This window comes from Rhincodon typus, chromosome 8 (assembly GCF_021869965.1).
Source record: "Rhincodon typus isolate 14 chromosome 8, sRhiTyp1.1, whole genome shotgun sequence".
NCBI lineage: Eukaryota > Metazoa > Chordata > Chondrichthyes > Orectolobiformes > Rhincodontidae > Rhincodon > Rhincodon typus.
Genome location: NC_063339.1, coordinates 91,521,082 through 91,526,472, shown reverse-complemented (window position 1 = coordinate 91,526,472; position 5,391 = coordinate 91,521,082). Strand labels below are relative to the sequence as shown.

The window sequence follows — 5,391 nt, the reverse complement described above, 5'->3', positions numbered from 1 at the left end:
TTTCTGGCATTTGTGATTGAGAAGATGTATGGTAAGATGTTCATCTTGAGGCCAGATATGACAGCATTATTGAGAAGAGTGCAGTTCAGCCTTAGACAGTTCCCAGCGAGAGGGATGGATTCAGTACAGTAGTAAGGAAAAGTAATTTGTAATAACAACTGAAGGCAATGGGTCTAACTATTACAAAGTGTTTTTGGAGGAAATTTCAGCTAATCAAGTAGTGGAAGCATGCTAAGCAGTTTTATAATTGAGTAACAGTGGGGCAAAGGAGAGTGATGGAGGGGAGTTAGATCTGAACATTGTAGTATGCGTGTGAAACCTAACACGGTGCTTGTGGAAGATCTCACCTCCTGGCAGTATGTCGGCGAGAAATAGGATGGGCCAAGGATAGATCCTTGAGGGACATCGACTACATGGATTTCAGACAGGAAAGAGAGAGTGGAGATGGAGTGGGATTTTCCAATGACGGTGAGGTCAAATATTGGTTTCAAACAGAATGGGTAAGAAGGACATAACCAGAAAAGAGAAACAGACAGAACAAGTAACAATATCTGTGAATTGGCATGGGGGAGAGGCAAGGAGGAGGAGGAGAAATAAGACAGAGTTAGAATGTTTGTAGTTTAGCGAGAATAGGGCAAAGGGTTAAGATGAGCTCTGATAAGGCTTGACACGAGACTGGAGAAAGATGCAAGTTTAGGACTAAAACGAGGAGCAACATGCAAGGCAATTTGGTTTGGTGGGCTCGTGGAAGAGAGGGAAGCAGCAGAGACAGCTGATTGGATTGTCTCAATCTTAGTGACATAGAAACTCCATGTGTCTCCCTCACTTGTTGTTGGAGGGGAGGATGGAAAAGACAGGATGATAGACGTGTTTTGCAAAGAAACAATGCCTGTGTTAGTTACATTTAAAAATGAGTGAACAAACCTGATGTACTTAACTTTTATCCAGAATATTAAAATGTACAACAGAAGTCCGGGTTCGAATCCCATGTCAGCAGATGGTGGAATTTGAATTCAATAAAAAATAACTGGAATTAAGAATCAACTGGTTGCCATGGAACCATTGCTAATGGCAGAAAAAAAATCTAATGTCCTTCAGGGAAAGAAATTTGCCAACCTCAGCAAGCCACTCAGTTGCAAATCACTGCAAAGTCTCAACAAAGGAATGAAACTGGGTGGACCACTTGGCATCTACCAAGGCACTAGGAAAGACAACTGCAGAATCAGCCCTATCGACCCCACAAACTCCTCCTTACTAATATCTGGGGGCCAGTGGCAAAATTTGGAGAGCTGACTCAAAGACTAGTCAAGAAACAGCGTCATATGCATGGAATCATACCTTACAGACAATGACACACGTCACTATCACTGTCCTTAGATGAGTCCTGTCCCACGAGAAGGACAGACCTGGCAGACGTAGCAACACAGTGGTATTCTGACCAGATTGATTTGACCTGAGAGTACTCAACACTGACTCTGACGCCTAGGAGTCTCATGGCTCCTGCTGATTACCATGTACCATCCTCCCTCGGTTGATAAATCGGCAGCAGTATTATTGCTGGATTATTAATCCAGAGACCCAGCTAACGTTCTGGGGACCTGGGTTCGAATCCTGCCATGGTAGATGGTGGAATTTGAATTAAATAATGATCTGGAATTAAGAGTCTAATGATGACCATGAAACCATTGCCGATTATCAGGAAAGACCGATCTGGTTCACTGATGTCCTTTTGGGAAGGAAATCTGCCATCCTTACCTGGTCTGGACTACATGTGACTCCAAACCCACAGCAATGTGGTTGACTCTTCACTGCCTTCTGGGCAATTAGGGATGGGCAATAAACGCTGGCAAAGCCAGCGATTTCCACATCCCAAGAGTGAATTTTAATAAAAAAAACTCCTCCATGTTGAACAGCACTTGGAGGAAGCACTGAGAGTGTAAATGGCACCAAATGTACTCAATGTCCACCATCAGGAGTAGTTTGCAGCAGGATTACCAATCAAGCTGGTCAGGTCCTAAAGGACAAAGCTGCCTGGCTGGGACTGCAGCAGGTGGTGACGCAACCAACAAAAGGGAAAAACATAGCTGATCTCATTGTCACGAATTTCTCAGCTGCAGATGCATCTGTCCTTGACAGGATTGATAACAGCGACCACCGCACAGTCCCGTGGAGACAAAGCCTCATCTTAAACTGGAGAATACCCTCCATTGTGTTGAGCGGCACTAACATCGGCTAAATGGGACAGACTTGGAACAGATATAGGAACTCAAAACCAGATATCAATGAGGCTTTGTGGGACATCAACAGCAGCAGAACTTACTCCAGCACAATCTGTAACCTCATGGCCCAGCATATCCTGCACTCAACCATTACCATTGATCCAGGGGATCAACACTGGTTGAATGGATAGTATAGGAGGGCATGCCAAGAACAGCACCAGGTATACCTAAAAATAAGGTGCCAACCTGGTAAAACTACCAAACAGGACTATCTGCATGCCAAATAGCATAAGCAGCAAGAGTTAGAGCTAAGCCACCCCATAACCAATAGATCAGATCTAAGCTCTGCAGTTCTGCCACACCCAGTCGTGAATGGTGATGGACAATTAAACAACTCACTGGAGGAAGCATGCCAAAAATCCCCATCCTTACTGACAGAGGAGCCCAACCTATCCATGCAAAAGATAAGACTGCAGAATTTGCAACAATCTTCAGCCAGAAGTGTCAATTGGATGATCCATCTCAGCCTTCTTCAGAGGTCCCCAACATCACAGATGAAAGTTTTCATCCAATCTGATTCATTTCAAATAATATTAATAAATGGATGAATAGTGCAAAGGTTATGGGCCCTGGCAATAGTACCGATGACTTGTGCTCGAGATCTTGCTACCCGCCAAGCCAAACTGTTTCAGTACTGTTACAGCACCAGCATCTACCGACAATTTGGAACATTGCCCAGGTCTGTTGAGCACAAAAACACAGAGCAAATCCAACCTGACCAATCTCCCCTCAAGCAGTCTACACTCTATCATCAGTAAAGTGATGGAAGGTGTCGTCAACAGCGCTATTAAGCAGCACTTACTCAGCAGTAACCTGCTCAGTGACACCCAGTTTGGGTTCCGCCGGACACTCAGTTCCTGATCTTATTACAGACTTGATCCACAAATTCCCAAACAGCTGAATTCCTGAGGTGAGGTGAGGGTAACTGCAGAGTCCTGCACCAAAACCACTTATTTCCACTTCAGTGACAATGACCTGACCCCACCTTAGTTTCAGCTCATCTGCTGAACCTCTCATCCATTCCTGTGTTACCTCTCGACTTAACTATCCACACACACTCCCAGTCAGCCTCTCACATTCAACGTCCCTGTAATCTCAAGAATATCTAAAATTCTGCTGCACACATGTTCATTTGTACCAAAACCTGTTCACCCATCACTGTTGTGCTCCCTGACCCATAAAGGCTCCTATCTATAAGCAACAACAATTTAAAATTCTCATTCTTGATTTAATTCCTGGCTGTGATGATCCCTATCTCCCTGCACCACACAACCTTCGAGACTCCAACAATGCATTTAATCATTGCTTCACAATTGGAGGCTGTTTCTACAGTTGCCAGGCAACATGGTCTGGAATTCCCATGATAAACCTCTCAGGTTTGCTTTCCTTCTTTAAGATATTCATGAAAACCTGCGTATTTGGTAATGCTTTTGGTCACCTGACCTAATATTTATATCTATGGCCTTACATCAAAAGTTCCTTGATAACATTTTTGTGAAATTATAAACATGATAAAAATAAAAATTACACCATACACCATCAGCTCTTCAGTATCGCTAGATGAATGATCTGTAACTTTTCAAATAACCGCATTGTGGGAGCACCTTCATCATACAAACTGCAGCAGCACAAGAAAGTCAAACATCACCTTTTCCACAGGCAACAGGGCTTTGGGAATGATCGCTGGTATCTGTGGAAGGAGAAACAGAGTAAATGTTGCAGAAGTGCAAAATGAATGACATGGAATAAAAATGCTGTAGAATTTGATGGTCTGAAATGGAAGGGAAATGCACTCTCTTTCTCAGAAAATATTTCCTGACTGTGAAAGATACCATTCAAAAATTAATCCAGTAAGAGAGCAGCACATGGTCAGGTGGTGGGCAGCAGTGGAAAATTCATTTACAAAAGGTCTATGAAAGTAACAGTAAAATACAAAACAGAGATCAAATATATCCACCATTACAGACTGAAGAGATTAGATACCGACAAAGAGGTGATCAGGGAGCACGGAAGTGAGTAAGAGCAGTGCTCGCTGCTATGATCCCACACTCTGGGAAAGAAATCCAGAAGAAACAAACATTTCTCTTGGTTTGAATTTGCTCTATGTAAATCCTCTCCGATCACTTTCATTTCTGAAGAATGGTCCAGACTCGAAACGTCAGCTTTCCTGCTCCTCTGATGCTGCCTGGCCTGCTGTGTTCCTACAGCTCCACACCTTGTTATCTCACTTTCAACCAGAGACGGCTGCGCATGCGACCAGCTTCACCTTGGCCCTTTCAAAGTTTCAAAGCTGCCGCGCATGTGCCCCGCGGATCATTGCCCCCAATAAAGATGGTGGCGGTCACACAGGCCTATCGCCATCTGAGGAGTTGATTTGTTTTCTGCAAACATGAGTCTGGGAGTTTCAAATGTGTGTTTTCCGACGTGCACTAAGTGTCTGTAAAACTTCCAAGCCCGTACGAATATCACTTCCCTCCCACTTTCTGCCGTTTTTCTTTCTTTCTTTACCATGTCCTGCTCTTACCTCAATTGCACAAATCTCGGTCTCAGCGACTCTGCACTGCGCGCGTGGATGATCACGTGGTTTACACTGGTCCCGCCCCTTCTTCACTCCGACTGGTTAGAAGGGCAGCTACGGCGCCCCTGTGCTGCTATTGGTCCCGCACTGACATCAATCACTCAGACTCGATTGTGAGCTGGAGCATGCGCAGTGCTTCTTGTAATTATCAGAAGCTAATGATCGTCATCAGAATCTTGCATTTTCAGACAAATGAAAATTAGAACTAGATTAGAAAGATTGTTACAGAGATAGTAGCAACTGCCGATATCCCCAACGGACTCAATGTGGACTTCACAAGCTTCAAAATCTCCCCTCCCCCTACCGCATCCCAAAACCAGCCCAGCTCGTCCCAGCCTCCCTAACCATTCCTCCCACCTCAAGTCCCACCCCCATCTCCAGCCCACTAACCTCGTCCCACCTCCTTGACCTGTCCGTCCCCCATGGGCCGACCCATCTCCGCCCTCGCTCCCTACCTTCACTCACCTCTACTGGCTCCATCCCCGCCTCCTTGACCTGTCTGTCTCCTCTCCGCCTATCTTCTCCTTTATCCAT

General features: G+C 44.9%; 1 long non-coding RNA gene across 1 annotated transcript; it reads right to left on the bottom strand.

Moving 5' to 3' along the window:
• Window positions 1-1,270: 1,270 nt before the first annotated feature.
• Window positions 1,271-4,875, bottom strand: LOC125483864. The gene is made up of 3 exons (XR_007262775.1): window positions 4,804-4,875; window positions 3,815-3,969; window positions 1,271-1,611 (listed from the first exon to the last, which is right to left on the bottom strand). It is a non-coding gene; the product is annotated as an uncharacterized LOC125483864 (long non-coding RNA).
• Window positions 4,876-5,391: the final 516 nt, after the last annotated feature.